Genomic DNA, 17054 nt, shown 5'->3' with positions numbered 1-17054 from the left:
GTGGGACTAACCATAACTAACGCATTTGGAGATTTGCCCTATAGCTCGTATGCAGATCATTTTCCCACGGTACCCTTCAGTGACATTTTTTATTTTAATATGCCACAGACCTTAGGACCTGGGAATTAGGAGATAGTTCATTCCTTAACAATTCAAAGATGTAAATACTAATAGTTCAGTGCTTTGCACACAGTAAGTGCTCAGAAAATACGATTGAATCACTGAATGAATGATGATAATTATAATAATGGCATTTGTTAAAGCGCTTACTACGTGCCAAGCACCGTTCTAAGCGCTGGGTAGACGCAAGGTGATCAGGTTAGACACAGTCCCTGTTCCAAAGGGGGCTCGCAGTCTTAATCCCCATTTTACAGATGAGGGAACACAAAGGAGTGAAGTGACTTGCCCAAGGTCACACGGGAGACAAATAGTGGAGCTGGGATTAGAACTCCCTGTTCTAAGCCCTTGTTCTACCCATTAGGCCACGCTGCTTCCCAAGAGTAATCTGACCCTTTAGAAAGCCAGATAAAAATTCCAACATGTGACCAAATTTCAGGCATCTATTTAGGGGAACTGAGGTCATCGTGATTTTCGTGCGGTTTTACTCTATTAATAATAATGGAGGTACTTGTTAAGCGCCTACTATGTGCAAAGCTCTTTTCTAAGCACCGGGGGGATACAAGGTGATCAGATTGTCCCACGGGGGGCTCACGGTTTTAATCCCCACTTTACAGATGAGGGAACTGGGGCACCGAGAAGTGAAGTGACTTGCCCAAAGTCACACAGCTGGCAAGCGGCGGAGCCGGGATTAGAACCCATGACCTCTGACTCCCAAGCCCGGGCTCTTTCCACTCAGCCACGCTGCTTCTACCAACAGTCTCATTGCTCCACCACTTTATCAATCAAACAATCGTATTTATTGAGCACTTACTGTGTGCAGAGCACTGGGAAATAACAATGCAATAGAGTCGGTACACATGCTCCCAGCCCACAGTGAATTTACAGTCTAGAGGGAATTATCAACTCTAAATTATCAACTCAAAATCAGGTTGGCCAGAGTCCCTCTCTCACAAAGGACCCATTGCCCATTGGAGTCGTCACCTTCCCACTTGGGTAGCCATAGCCACTTCCCACTGGCGCTGGGGGAGGGGGCCCTTTGGGTTTCGACTCGTCCTTGCCCTAGGGCTCCTAACTGAGGGGCTCAAATATCATGAAACAGAACCAGATTTCATTTGGGCCCTGCTCCTTACGGACAGTTCAGCTTCCTTTAGCCCTGGTTATGCAAACCCGGGTCGGTGAGAACCTCTTATCGGGCCATGTTTCTCCACTCATCAAGAAACTCCAGTGGTTGCCCATCCACTACCGCATCAAACAGAAACTCCTCACCATTGGCTTTAAAGCAGTCATTCACCTTGCCCCCTCCTACCTCACCTTGCTACTCTCCTATTACAACCCAGCCCGCACACTTCACTCCTCTAACCTTCTCACTTTACCTCGATCTTATCTATCGCACTGCCAACCCACATCCTGCCTCTCGCCTGGAATGCCCTCCCTCCTCATATCTGATGGATGACTATTCTCTACTGAAGGCCCATCTCCTCCAAGAGGCCTTCCCTGATTAAGCCCCCCTTTCCTCTTCTTCCACTCCCTTCTGCATGGCTTTGACCTGCTCCCTTTATTCATCTCTCCAACCAGCCCCACAGCCCTTATGCACATATCTGTAATTTCTTAATTTACATTAATGTCTCTCTACCTCTAGATTGTAAGTTCTTTGAGGGCCGAGAATGTGTCTGTTTATGGCGGTGCTGTACTCTCCCAAGTGCTTAGTAGAGTGATGAAAACAGCTGCCAAAGAAAACAAAAATGAGGAAGTACATGTTTTCAATTTTACTTGGAGACGCAGGATATCATTCAGTCATTCATGTGATCGTAAACACTGAGCGCTGACTGCGTGCACAGCATGGTACTGAGCACTTGAGAGCGTTCAGTACAACAGCGAACATTTTTTGAAAGAAGGTGAAGATAATATTTGTAGATCAAAACGTTTCAAGGATTATAGACAATGACGCCCTGGGACACATTTGGATCGCCAGCCGTGAAGAAACATTTGTTACATCAAACCTTTACTGGGTGGGCTGAGTGTGAAGAAGAAATGACAGAAGGACCACCCAAATGCTTGAGAGTGAGTTTAAATGGGTTACCCAGAAATGGAGTGGATAGAGAAGGTGCTCTAAAGATGCAGCAAAGTCTCGGATGATGGCAATTATTATTAATTATAGCAGTAAAAACAACAATAATAATAACTTTCATACCTGTTAGGTGCGTCCTGCGTGCCAAGCACTGCACTAAGTGCTAATGCAAGTACCGATAATCACGTCAGGCACGGTCCCCATCCCATGTGGGGCTCACAGTTTAAGTAGGAGAGAGACTAGTAAAATGCCCATTTTACAGATGAGGAAACTGAGGCCCAGAGAAGTGAAGCGACTTGTCCCAGGTTACGCAGAAGACAAGTAACAGAGCTGGGATTAGAACCCATGACCTTCTGACTCCCAGGCCCGTGTTGTATCCATTATGTCATAGGCACCATGAGGGAGAAATAAAAATAAGGTCAGCATTATGAGTTATAAATTCAATAGAGCAGAAAGACGAAATCTTTATCTGCACATGATGGAGAAGGGATTTATCAATGTCACATTCACAAACAATGAAAACACCTGTAACAATAGTAGGTATTTGTTAAGCACGTGTTATGAGCCAGGCACTGTACTAAGCACTGGGGTGGATACAAACAATTCAAGTCAGACACAATCCTCTCCCGCCTAGGTCTCACACTCTTAATCCCCATTTTACAGATGAGGTAACCAAGGCACAGAGAGGCGAAGTGACTTGCCCAAGACCGCCCGGAAGACAAGTGGCGGAGCCGGGAGTACAACCCATGACCTTCTGACTCCCAGGCCCGTGCTCTACCTACTCTGCCATGCTGTTTCTCCATGAATTCCACCCCCCGAACACCCCTCTTTCTTTCTCTCTCATCATGCATAATGGAAAAGCAAATGGACGAGAGAGAAATCCGGCAAAACCCAAAGAAATTAGTTGTCTGAAGGTAAGCGTGATAACAAAAACAGTTTCAAATGACCTTTCTGGGCTCCTGGAACGAATTTCAAAGGTCATGGAGCCTAATGTACCCAGATAATGGAGTTTAGGTGTTTCCCGTTACCGAGCAGGCAGCACACTCATGTTACTGAATAAAATGAGGGACATCAGTACCTTTGTCCTGATACTATGAAAGGTTGAGTCACAAAAGATCTCCGCAGTGACCTCCATGGCATTTGCAGGTGTGTTTATTGGAAGAATCATAGCAAAATCCAAAGCCTGAGACGACTTGATTTTAAGTGACTTCAGTAGTTCATTCATAAGTAATTCTTTCAGATTTCACTGAGGATTTTTGTTGAATTTATTGTGCTGTGCCCTAAGACCTTTCTCAGCACAGGGAGTTGTTCGTTATAGAGCCCGTGAAGAGAATAATCTAATAGTACTTTTCTGAAGGTGTTCATTTGTCACCTTGGTGCCAAAAATGTCACAGGAACCTCTTGATGTGAAGGTGTTTTGTTCGACTTCCTGCTTCGTGAAGTCTGCAGGCTTTAGCAATCAGTAAGACTTTTCCTGGGTCAGTGCCTGGAAGAACAGAAAGAAGAGAAGCAGCATTGCCTAGTGGATAGAGCACGGGCCTGGGAGTCAGAAGGACCTGGCTTCTAATCCCAGCTCCGCCACTTGGCAGCTGTGCCACTTTGGGTGAGTCACTTCACTTCTCCTTGCCTCAGTTCCCTCATCTGGAAAATGGGGATTAAGCCTGAGTCCCCTTCTCCTCCACACCTTATCTCACCTTGGCTTCACGGACTCCGTCCTCTCCCGGTTCTCCTCTTATCTCTCTGGCCCTTCATTCTCGGTCTCCTTCGCGGGCTCCTCCTCCCCCTCCCATCCTCTAACTGTTGGGGTTCCTCAAGGGTCAGTCCTCGGCCCTCTTCTGTTCTCCATCTAAACTCACTCCCTCGGTGAACTCATCCGCTCTCACGGCTTCAACCATCATCTCTATGCAGATGACACACAGATCTACGTCTCTGCCCCTGTCCTCTCCCCCTCCCTTCGGGCTCGTATCTCCTCCCGCCTCCGGGACGTCTCTACCTGGATGTCTGCCCGCCACCTAAAACTCAACATGGCCAAAACTGAGCTCCTCATCTTCTCTCCCAAGCCCTGTCCTCTTCCTGACTTCCCTATCACCGTGGACGGTACGACCGTCCTTCCCGTCTCTCGGGCCCGCGACCTCGGGGTCATCTTTGACTCGGCTCTCTCGTTCACCCCACACATCCGATCCGTCACCGAGACCTGCCGGTCTCACCTTTACGATATCGCCAAGATCCGCCCTTTCCTCTCCACCCAAACGGCTCTCTTACCGTTACAGGCTCTCATAATAACCCGGCTGGATTATCGTGTCAGCCTTCTCTCTGATCTCCCTCCTTCCTGTCTCTCCCCCTCCAGTCTATTCTTCATTCCGCCGCCCGGCTCATCTTCCCGCAGAATCGCTCTGGGCATGTCACTCCCCTTCTTAAAAACCTCCAGTGGTTGCCTATCGACCTCCGCACGAAGCAAAAACCTCTCACTCTGGGCTTCAAGGCTCTCCATCACCTCGCCCCCTCCTGCCTCTCCTCCCTTCTCTCTTTCTACCGCCCACCCCGCACGCTCCGCTCCTCAGCCGCCCACCTCCTCACCGTCCCCCGTTCTCGCCTATCCCGCCGTCGACCCCTGGGCCACGTCCTCCTGCTGTCCTGGAATGCCCTCCCTCTTCACCTCCGCCAAACTAACTCTCTTCCCCTCTTCAAAGTCCTACTTAGAGCTCACCTCCTCCAAGAGGCCTTCCCAGACTGAGCTTCCCCTTCTCCCTCTGCTCCCTCTGCTGCCCCTCTACGCCCCCCTTCACCTCCCCTCAGCTATGCCCCCTTTTCCCCTCCTTTCCCTCTGCTCCTCCCCCTCTCCCTTCCCCTCCCCTCAGCACTTAATTGTATATATTTTTATTACCCTATTTATTTTGTTAATGAGATGTACATTGCCTTGATTCTATTTATTGCTATTGTTTTAATGAGATGTACATCCCCTCGATTCTATTTACTGCTAATGTTCTTGTCTGTCTGTCTGTCTGCCCCCATTAGACCGTGAGCCCGTCAATGGGCAGGGACTGTCTCTATCTGTTGCCGATTTGTACATTCCAAGTGCTTAGTACAGTGCTCTGCACATAGTAAGCGCTCAGTAAATACTACTGAATGAATGAATGGGTCCCATATGGGCCAGGTTCTGTGTCCAACCTGGTTAGCTTGTATCTACCCCAGCGCTTAATACAGTGCTTGGCACATAATAAGCGCTTAACAAGTACCACAGTTATTGCCCGTCAAAGGGCAGGGACTGTCTCTATCCGTTACCGATTTGTACATTCCAAACGCTTAGTACAGTGCTCTGCACAGAGTAAGAGCTCAATAAATACTATTGAATGAATGAATGAAATGAATTCCAAAGCTCAGCACCTGGTTCATAAAAGGCTTTTTAATAATGCAGGGATTGTCCTCTAGGCTGTAAATTCCTTGAGGGCAAGGAACATGACCACCACCTCTGTTGTACTGTACTCTCTTCTACCCCAGCTTTTAGAACAGTGCTCGGCACATAGTAAATGCTTAACAAATGCCATCATTATCATGATTATTATTACTCCCCTAAGCGCTCAGTACTGTGCTTTTGACCCAACAAGCGCTCGAGAAATACAACTGAATGAACTAAATGAAGTGTTCAGTAAACACCACTGATTGACGGATTGATTAATTGATTGATTGCTCCATTAGTTGGAATCCTAGTCAAGGCAAAAAAACAAAAAACGAAGGCAGAGAATCATCCATCTAATTCTTTCAACCAGCATATTGAGGAAATGGCAAACAAATAATTTTATTTCTATATGGCGAGTGGAGAAAGAGACAACTCATTTTCAACCGTAGTAACTTCAGTGACATCAGTTTTGAAGGTAGTTGCTTTCAAATAAGTTTTGAAGTCATTTAACTCACTGGCTTGTTAAGACTGCCATACTCTGTATTTTAGGTGGACAGCATGCTTTATCATCCAGTTCCTGCTTACCTGAAAAATCATTTATGGGTTTTCATTTGTTCCCAAGTGTTTCGACCGCTTCAAATGCACTTCGTTCCATTTGTGATGTAGGAAATAAAGCTTTATTTTCCAAAAATCGAGCTACTCTTATGTGAAAAAAGGCGTTTCCCAAAGGAGTTATGCTGCTCTTCTCCCGAGGTTAAGAATCTGAAAAGCATGTGTTGGGTTCTGACATTCAATGATGATAACTGCCGTCACAGGGTAAGGACATAGAAGATGTCAAACTGTGAATCTTCTCCAAACATGAAGAATCTTCAGCATGCAAAACCAGATTCTCAGTCTTGCTTCCCTTATTAGAATCAACCAGGCTTCACTGACTAACCTATCGTTTCCCCACCTTATTTTCCCTCCCTTCTGCATTGTAAACCCTGAGTACGCTAATACCCAATGCCCGCAGCACTGATCTACCTATCCTTATATTCTACCACTTCCCCAAACCATAATTTATTTGAGCGACTGCTTCCCCCAATATATTATAAGCTTCTGGAGGACGGGAATCACGTCCATCAACACTCTCCCTAGTGCTTAGTACAGGGCTCTGCTCACACTGAGCACTCAATAAATTCCACTGATCGATCGAGAACAACCAGTTGCCGTGCGATTGCACCTTTTCCCATTCTAGCTTTTGTCAGGAACACACCAGACACGGCTACACTTAGCCCAGAAGCCAGAATCGAAGAAAGAAAATAATATTTCAATTTCAGAAACTCAGCTGTTTTCCGGATTCTGAAGAGAATGCATTTGAAAGTGGACAAGTTAGGTGGGGTGAAGTGGCCTTTTTCCTTCCAAATTGATTAATTTCCAGGTTTAACCCGCAGGAAACTAATCTAGCCCTACCAAATCCCCCTCCTCCTCTTTCTTCTTGCTAGGTGCCTTTTCGAAGGAAGCATTATAAATTAGTCACAGTCTAATTACCGTATCTTGGTCAGAGCATTTTATCAAGGAGGAGTTTTTCATTTATCTTTCTTTTTCATTCACTGGCTATTCATCTTTCTTTCCCTCCAGTTTCCCTAGAGGAATTTCGACTTAATTCAACAGGGGGGATTCTAGATTCATCATAGATGTGTTTGTTGAGGGGAAAGTTCAGTGGGGAGAAGCCCAATCCCCTTATCTGTGCCACTGAATAGTCGGAATGGTAGCGCCTTTGTTGTAAATACGGTCACCCACATCTGCTATTGGGAAAATTTTGTGTTTGGGCCCAAAGGGAAGGCCTATCGGTCTCGTAATATCCATTTTAGCAGCCTGGTTGAGTGACTCATTCACTTACTTGGGCTTATTCTGATATTCACCAGTTGGAGGTTTTTGTTCCAATCATCCTCCACGTCACCCACTCTCTGAGCAGCATTTCTAGGTGGAGGGACCGGTTTCCAAGGAGAGGCATTTAGGGAGCGATCTAGTAGATCCGAACCCTGCTCTTTCCGAGGGCAGCACCGGACTTAGCTGTGCCTGGCTGTCTCGTGGCCGTGGCAGCCACGGCGAACGCAGCCATAACCACGGCAGAGTCTGATCACCGGCCTGATGAAATTACACTGATCTAATTTGCACGCTGTGAAGACATTTGGCACTGGCTGGGCCTGGGCCTTGACATCTTCATTGGAACTGAAAGTAAAACCGAGAACTGACATTCCGTTCCATGCCAGGCTGTGGAATTTTGACCTTCTGAAGGGGCTGATTTCGAGAACATTTAATTTGGCTTCGACGCGTCGGCCATCTTGCCGCGTGGAATGAATTCAGCCGGAAAAGCTCAGCTGTGATAAAGTTTGGCACCAACCTCTCACCATATACCTGCCTCATCCTGTGCGATTTAATTGGCATTCAGTGGGCTGATAAATGGATTGGCTTAATGAGACAATATACTTGACATATGCGGGGCTCTCCTGAGGAATAGGATTCATTTTTGCACTTCACACATCAACATGCTACAGATACCAAAGCAGCCATCCCCAGCAGCTGCGACCTAACCAATGGCAAGCCTCTCTCCACCCTGACCAATCGCCTCGCTTTCTCCGGGCCATCTCACGCCTGTCTTCTCCGGGGTCATGCTTCACGGTCTTTTGCTTTAAAGAGCCTCATTATTTTGTCTTCTATAGGTCTTTCCTTCTCGAAGGAAAAACTACGCATCCCACTCCTGCGACCTTGGAGATTGGCAATCCAGCAATCGTATTTATCGAGCACTTGCTGGGGGCAGAGCACTGTATTAAGCGCTTGGGAGAGTGAAACGTAACAGAGTCATATATATTAGCAACCATCGAGGGCAAAAAGGACGGGGGTCTAAGATGAGGGACTGTAGGAATCGAGTGTATATAACCTACACTCTACCATTTCCCTGTAATTTCCCCGTAATTTGTAATCTGTAATTTATTTTAGTGGAGCTACCTGTAATTGTAAATGTTAACGTCTGTTTCCCTCTCTTGACTGTGAACTTCTTGTGGGCAGGGATCTCTATTGTTTTGGACTGCGGGGAAGGTGTCTACCGACTCTTGTCCTGAACTCTCCCAAGCGCTCAGTACAGTGCTCTGCACGCACTAAGCACTCAATCAATAACACTGACTGAAGTACAGAGATAAAACAGTATTGGGAAGCCAGGGGGGATAAGAATGACATTTGCCATATCCCTGGCTGCCTAGATGAGAGAAAATAGAGATTATTGGAAAAATCACTCGAACTTCGCCACCGCTACCTTTGAAATATTAATCTTCCTCCAGACAAATGATCTGCTATTTACTCGATTGATCTCTTCTCCAGGATGAGAAGTCATTAATGCCTTCTCACTAGAGAGTCATCCAGACTGATGATCTATTTTATATACATGAGGGAATCTATTTTACATTCATAAAGGATTATCACACGCAGCTTTCTGAAATACTGACAGTAGTAATAGTATTTGTTGAATGTGTACAATGTGCCAAGCACTGTGCTAAGCCTGGAGTAGATACAAGATGATTAGTTTGGACACCGTCCCGGTCCTACATGAGACTCATAATCTAAAGTGGGGGAGAACAGGGGAACCTCCATTTAACAGATGAAGAAACTGAGGCACAGAGAAGTTAAGCGACTTGCCCAAGGTCACGCAGTTGGGTCGTGGCAGAGCTTTGAGCCACTAGGCCACAAGCTCAAAGATCACGGCGAGGGCTATGTTGTTGTTTTTTCATGTTTTCCAGAGGGAAGAAATCCACACATGTTTTGTGGGCTCTTGAAACATCCTATAACGTGTGACACTTATTGGAAATCCAATGAGGGATGAAATCATTTTACTGAGTAATTTACTAATGGCACCATCCTTTCTCTCTTCCTCACGGATGGACAATGGGATTTTGAATCGATAATGCCGCACGCCTACACCGACACAATAAAAAGTAGACGCCAGATCATTTTAGGGAAATTGGCCTGATATCACGGCTGCTAGCCCACCCATGGGACACACTCCACTGAGCGTTGTGGTCTAGTGGATAGAGCCCGGGCCTGGGAGTCAGAAGGTCCTGGGTTCTAATTCCGGCTCTGCCGTTTGCTGTGTGACCTCGGGAAAGTCACTTCAGTTCTCCGTGCCTCAGTTATAAAACGGGCATGAAGACTGCGAGCCCCATGTGGGACATGGACCGTGTCCAACCTGATTATCTTCATTCATTCATTCAATCGTATTTATTGAGCGCTTACTGTGTGCAGAGCACTGCACTAAGCGCTCGGAAAGTACAATTCGGCAACCGAGACGATCCCTACCCAAAAAGGGGCTCACAGTCTAGAAGGGGGGAGACGGACCACCAAACGAAACGAGTAGACAGGCATCATTGGTATCGATATAAATACAATTATAGATACGTACACATCATTAATAAAATAGACTAATAAAAATGTGCAAAGATACACAAGTGCTGTGGGGTGGGGGGTAGAGCAGAGGGAGGCGGTCGGGGTGATGGGGAGAGGAGGAGGAGCAGAGGAAAAGGGAGGCTCGGTCTGGGAAGGCCTCCTGGAGGAGGTGAGCTCTCAGTAGGGCTTTGAAGGGGGGAAGTGTGCTAGCTTGGCGGATGTGAGGAGGCAGGGTATTCGAGGCCAGAGGTAGGACGTGGGCCAGGGGTCGTTGGCAGGACAGGTGAGAACAGTGAGGAGGTTAGCGGTGGCAGAGGTTCAGAGTGTGGAGGCTGGGCTGTAGAAGGAGAGAAGGGAGATACGTCGTATCTACCCCAGCGCTTAGTACAGCGCCTGGTGCATAGTCAGCGCTTAACAAACGCCCCAATATCATTATTATCTGAGGCATCGATCAACCTCGTCGCTACTCCGTAAAAGTGGGTTCAAAGGGCCCTAGGTCCCCGCCTCTCAGCTGTGCTCCACGTCAAGAGGGGCCCTGCCAGAGAGGGCTTCTCCATGAAGAAGAGAAAGCCCATCCGCGGCTCGACCGAGCGGCAGCTCGACGCCACTCACGATTCTCCTCCGAGGGAGGATCACCCATGCAAATAAGCCCAAGGAAACTGAAAAACGAAGCCACGTGTGACAGTTTCTAATCACTGCGCAAAAACAGCATATGGAAACTTCATTGTCCATTTCATCCCTCAGTATGTACTATCGAGTCAAATTCCCCATGCTCAATCATCCTCTGCGGCACGTGCATCCCAGTCTTTGGATCCAAACTCATTAAATTCCACCGCATTTCCGGGTTCTGATTTTGGTCCATCCCAGCTAATCCATTACCTTCTCACAGGCAAGTTTCACTCTTGATGTGTTGACAAAATCTAGGACCTTTTTGAGACTCTCGGTGCCTGCTTCCAAAGCGTATCTAAACCACGGTGAGGCCGATGTGGGACAGGGACTGTGTCCAACCTGATTGACTTGTAACCACTCCAGCGCTTAGAACGGTGCTTGGCACTTAGTAAGCATTTAATAAGTACCATGATCACTATTATTGATTATTTTTAAAAATCCCAACTCTCCTTTCTGTAAAACAGCACTGAATTTGCTGCAAATTTCCCAATGGAAGGGAAGACAGAAGCACGTTCGATTGTCGGAAATGTGGATTAAGCCACTTGGAACAACCACAAAGGAGAGAACGCAGACATAATATATGATAATGTCACAAATGCAGAATGAAATCAGAAAACGCTTCTTGTTTTGGCACAGGGTTTCAACCTGGATCTTGCGATTCACATCCTTAGATTCGGGCCCCCTGAGAAAAAAACTTGTAAAGGCCGGTTCTGGGTCAAGAAAGGGTCATTTACATCAAGATTTGTTTTCTAGAAACTAAAACCTTTCCAGCTTTTCTTATCCATCCCTCCCTCCTTCTCCTATTCCCCACCCCCAACTAACTCCCAGCCACGGAAGCAGAGTCGGTTAATGAATCAGAAAAAAGCTGGTTACCAGATGTCCTGGCTTATTAACACGCGTACTGCATTCTGTAATGGCATTTCGTGAGCAAGCTGTGTGTGGACGAGGCACCGAGAAAGTGAACGTGACGCACTCGGAAACTACCTGGTTTTGGGGTGCTGGGTAGGTTGGATTTCAGTGGAACAAATTTGGTTGGGATATCGGCAAGCGTTCTCTAGGATGGGAATTACTCTCTATTTTCCTGGACTATCGGGCTAGCAAATTCCTCTTATTCTTCCTTCCTTTCCATGCAGGATTCCACAGAACATAACCACGCAAGCACACTGGCAAACAGACACACACCCACGCACCACAGCTGAACAACACACAAGTACAACGCACTCATACGAAAACATGAAAAATTTCACAGTACACACACCCACAGATGCTCATACACAGATGCACATATGGAGGCAAAAGCACCCACATGCACATGCACACGGGCACGCGACATGGACACACAAATTTTAAAGGGAACACAGTGGGTAATAACTGTGGCATTTGTTAAGTGCTTAATACGGTCACTGGCATTTATTGAGCGCTTACTGTGTTCAGAGCGCTGTACTAAGCACTTGGAAGAGTATAACAATAAACTGACACATTCCTATGTGCCAGATGCTATTCTAAGCGCCGGAGTGGGTACAAGATAATTGGGTTGGACATAGTTCCTGTCCCACAAAGAGGTCACGGTCTTAATTCCTATTCTATAGATGAGGGACCTGAGGCGGAGAGAAGTGAAGTGACTTACCCAAGGTCACACAGCAGACAAGGGGCAGAGCTGGGATTAGAACTCAGGTCTCTCTGACTCCCAGGCCCATGCTCTATCTACTAGGCCATGCTGCTCAGCGAGTGGTGGGAGGGCTTCAGTCTCCTCCAGATTGAAAGCCGGAGAGGTGGGCCTGGTCTGTGAATCTGTGGGCATCGAGGAGGGTGGGGGGATGGAGGAGGGGCACATGAGCAGGAGGGAATCCCACCCACCAGAGAGGGAAGCAGTGTGGCCTAGTAGTCAGAGCGTGGGCCTGGGAGTCAAGAAGACCTGGGTTCTAATCCCAGCTCGGCCACTTGTCTGCTGGGTGATCTTGAGCAAGTTTTAATGGGGATTAAAGTCAGTCAATCGAATTTATTGAGAACGTTTCTGTGTTCAGAGCACTTTCCTAAGCACTTGAGAGAGTACAATATAACGATGCAACAGACACAGTCCCTGCTCACAGAGAGCTTACGGCCTAGAGGGGGAGACAATGATCGATTGACAGACATTAATATACATATATTAAATTTTAGATATGTACGTAAGTGCCGTGGGGCTGAGGGGGGGATGAATAAGGGAAGCAAGTCAAGACAGAGAAGGGAGTGGGAGAAGAGGAAAGGAGGGCTTAGTCAGGGAAGGACTTTTGGAGGAGATGGGCCTTCGATAAGGCTTTGAAGTGGGGGACTGTAATCGTCTGTTGTATATGAAGAGGAAGGACATTCCAGGCCAGAGGCAGGACGTGGGCGAGAGGTCGGCGGTGAGATACGAGATAGAAGACTGTGAGCCCTATGTGGGACAGGGGCTGTGTCGAACCTGATTAGCTACTATCTACTCCAGTGTTTAGTACGGTGCCTGGCACGAAGTAAGCATTTAGCCAATACCTTAAAAACAAAGAAAAATGAAAAAAAACACCCCACATCTCAAAGCAAGATTCGGGGTGAGGCCAATTCTGTTGGGCTGGTTTTCGCCCACTGCTAATTTTAATGGCCTCCATTGTTCAGCTCTGCAGTCTCATTTTATGTTAATATCCTGAAAGTTGTCAAATCTTGGCAAAACCCATGCATAAATTACACAGAAAGTAGCTCACAGGAGGGGGAAAGTAATGACTGTCATGGTTAGCCAAACCCATTAATAGTCTGACAAGCAATAACCCAGGAGCTCTGGTCAACTGCTGCAGACATCTGTGAAACTTTTGCAATTAATGTCAGAATTTTTTTTTTTCTGGTATCTGCTACAAGACGGCACATAAGCGACGGGTGATAATCAGCCCTGCTGGTGAGGGCAGAGCAGATCGGCTTTCTCCACAGACTAGAGACCTTACTTTTCCTTCAGTCATTCACTCTTGTCTCGTGGAATATTAATAAAAAGTGTGGTATTTGTTAAGCGCTCACTTTATGTCAGACACTGTACTAGGCGCTGGGGTGGATACAAGCGAAAGGGAAGAGACATCACATCGATGACTGAGAAGACCGACACTCACCAGGAGAAGAGTGGGGGCCCAGAATTCCCTCCCTCTGCTCTACCCCCCTCCCCACCCAGCAGCATTTGTGTATATATGTACATATTTCTTATTCTATTTATTTTATTAATGATGTGTATATATAATATAATTCTGTTTATTCATATTGATGGCTATTGATGCCTGTCTACTTCTTTTGCTTTGTTTTCTTGTCGGTCTCCCCCCTTCTAGACTGTGAGTCCCTCGCTAGGTAGGGATTGACTCTATTTGTTGCTGAATTGTGCTTCCCAAGAGCTTAGTACAGTGCTCGGCACACAGTAAACTCTCAATAAATACGATTGAATGAATGCGTGAATGAATGAAGGTTTGGGGGAGAGCGAAATGTTTCTCTTTGGGAAAGGCACCTTAGTGCCCAACCGCAGGACTACCAATAGGCCGATGCCTTCCTTCCGCTGACCACACGAACTACCGAAAGGTAGATGCCATCTTTCTGTTGACCAGAGAAGCAGAATAAGAGAAGCAGCGTGGCTCAGTGGAAAGAGCCCGGGCTTTGGAGTCAGAGGTCACGGGTTCGAATCCCGGCTCGGCCACTTGTCAGCTGTGGGACCGTGGGCAAGTCACTTCACTTCTCTGTGCCTCAGTTACCCCATCTGTAAAATGGGGATGAAGACTGTGAGCCCCACGTGGGACATCCTGATTCCCCTGTGTCTCCCCCAGCGCTTAGAACAGTGCTCTGCACATAGTAAGCGCTTAACAAATACCAACATTATTATCATTATCATTATTATGACCAGTAGGACTACTAAAAGACGCACGCCGTCCTTCTGGTGACTAACAGACTATCAACAGACTGAGGTCACCCTCCTGATGACCCCTACGACAACCCAAAGACCGATGCCATCCTTCTGATGACCCCTACGACCGCCAAAAGGACCGATGTCATTCTTCTGATAATCAATAGGCCTTCTTCAAGCCGATTCCACCCTCGAAGAGCTGAAGAATACATTTGAGCGGGGCTGTAAAGGGCACAACTTTGTTAAGGGCAGGAGAAGCGTATACCGAATCTATTGCATTGTACTCTCCAAAGTATTTATTACAGTGCTCTGAACACAGTAAGCGCTCAGTTAATACCACTGATTGATTGAAGTCCTCCTCTTACCTCACGCATGGATGTGGCACCGGATCGGGAATGAGGCAAAGCAAGAACTAAGCACTTGGACAGGGCCTACTTAATAATAACGATGACAGTTATGGCATTTGTTAAGCCAGTTACTAGGTTCCAAGCATTGTACCAAGCGCTGCGGTAGGTACAAGATTATCCACATGAGTCTATAGAGAACAAATATGTTAGCCCCATTTTGGAGATGAGGAAAGCGAGGTGCAGAGAAGCATAGCAATTCGCACGGTCACGTGGCAGGCGAGTGGCGGAGTCGGGTTAGAACCCAAGTCCCCTGATTCCCAGCCTCAAGTTCTTCTTACCACAAGGCCAAGCTGCCTTTGAACTTCAGACTTTTGGTCGTCTTTGATTTTCCATCACAATTCAGACCGGATTCATTTATTCATTCATTCGTATTCGATCGTATTTATTGAGCGCTTACTGGGGGTAGAGCACTTTGCGAAGCGCTTGAGAGAGAACAATATAACAATAGACAGACACATTCCTTGTCCACAATGAGCTAACAGTCTCCTGAGACAGGAAAACAGAATTCCCTCAGAAGCCTTCCCAACTAGGCCCTCATTTCCCATACTCCCTCTCTCTTCTATGTCTTCTATATCATCTACTCCACGCTTAGCCCCACAGCACTTAAGCACATATCCATAATTTATTTTAAAGTCTGTCTAAACTCCTTGTGGAATGTGACTACCAACTTTCCTGGTTATGGGCAGAGCAGGCCCAGGGTCAGAGCCTGGGCCTGTGGGTCAGGAGGTCCTGGGTTCTAATCCCAGCTCTGCCACTTGTCTGCTGTATGACCTTGGGCAAATCATTTCACTTCTGGGTGCCTCAGTGGCCTTACCTGTAAAAAGGAGGATTAAGACTGCGAGCCCCATGTGGGACAGGGACCGTGTCCTACTCAATTACTTTTGTACCTACCCCGGTGCTTAGAAACACATAGTAAGTGCTAACCGAATACCATCATCTCTTCCCTCTGAAAACCCAAAATACAAAGCCCTACATTCTGTTCTATTTGATGACAGATGGAAATCACCTGTTTCTTTTTTGAGAAAAAAAAATTCCACTCCTGCTAAGAAAGACAACAAACGTTTGGCTAGCTAAGGCAGATAGCACATTAAAAGATAGCAACTGGTTAAATTCTGGTTCTGGATTGGAACTGAAACCTCCCCACAAAAATGCCACACATTCCCCCCGATTCTCTCTCCTTCAGCAAAGCTGGACAGAGCCATTAAAACCAGAGAGAATTTCTCCAACCCAGACAGAAATGAGAACGGCAGTCTCAGCTTACAGTCTGTGCAATCTGAATCCCTGCCTTGTCAGGAGAGAAAACGCTTCGGACAAATCACAACCGAGGGAGGTTCTAAGGAGAGCACCGAAACAGGTGCTAGACGCCGGAGAAACAAGCTTCCTGTCACGGTGGGACCCAAAATTTTAGAAACAGAGACTCATTTGGCCGCTTCACGCCTGGTGTCAACTTAAAACAGTCTGTCTGGATGGGAAACTCGTTGTAGGAAGGGAACGTGTTTACCTACTTCACTTCTCTGGACTTCAGTTACCTCATCAGTAAAATGGGGCCCGAGATTGCGAGCCGCACAGGGGCCAGGGACTGTGTCCAACCTGATTTGCTTGTTTCTACTCAACTGCATAAGACAAGACCCCAGTGCTTAGCACAGTGCCTGGCACATAGTAAGCACTTAACAAATACCACAGTTATTAACATTATTACTCTCCCAAGTACTTAGTACAGTGTTCTGACACAGTAAGTGCTAATAAATACCACTATTGAGCAAAATACTTACAACCTTCTTGAGCCCTTCTCTATTCCCGAACCATAGTTTGGGAAATATATACGTTGACTAAAGCTAGCAGGAAGCTTCATTTAAACACGATGTCATCCATCCCAGTCACAATATTTCTTATTCACGTTCCACACCCCATTTAAGAAATCTCTTATCTCAGGACTTCATACAAAAGGACAAAAGGCCATTTTTTTTTCTAATCAGCCCAATGGTGGATATGTCCATCTGTTCTCCTGGACTAGTTTTTTGTTCAGATCGTCATACAATGGATGATTTTTCTTCCTTTAGGAGACAACTGTTGCTGGTTGAAAAAAAAAAGTCT

At 46.7% G+C, this 17054-nt stretch overlaps 1 long non-coding RNA gene across 1 annotated transcript; it reads right to left on the bottom strand.

The window, feature by feature from the left end:
* Positions 1-3313: 3313 nt before the first annotated feature.
* LOC114814278 lies at positions 3314-4519 on the bottom strand. Its single transcript, XR_003762052.2, has 2 exons — positions 4451-4519; positions 3314-3674 (listed from the first exon to the last, which is right to left on the bottom strand). It is a non-coding gene; the product is annotated as an uncharacterized LOC114814278 (long non-coding RNA).
* Positions 4520-17054: the final 12535 nt, after the last annotated feature.

Source organism: Ornithorhynchus anatinus, chromosome 9 (genome assembly GCF_004115215.2).
Source record: "Ornithorhynchus anatinus isolate Pmale09 chromosome 9, mOrnAna1.pri.v4, whole genome shotgun sequence".
Taxonomy (NCBI): domain Eukaryota; kingdom Metazoa; phylum Chordata; class Mammalia; order Monotremata; family Ornithorhynchidae; genus Ornithorhynchus; species Ornithorhynchus anatinus.
The sequence above is the reverse complement of the archived record's forward strand: the minus strand, read 5'-3'. Positions and strand labels throughout refer to the sequence as shown.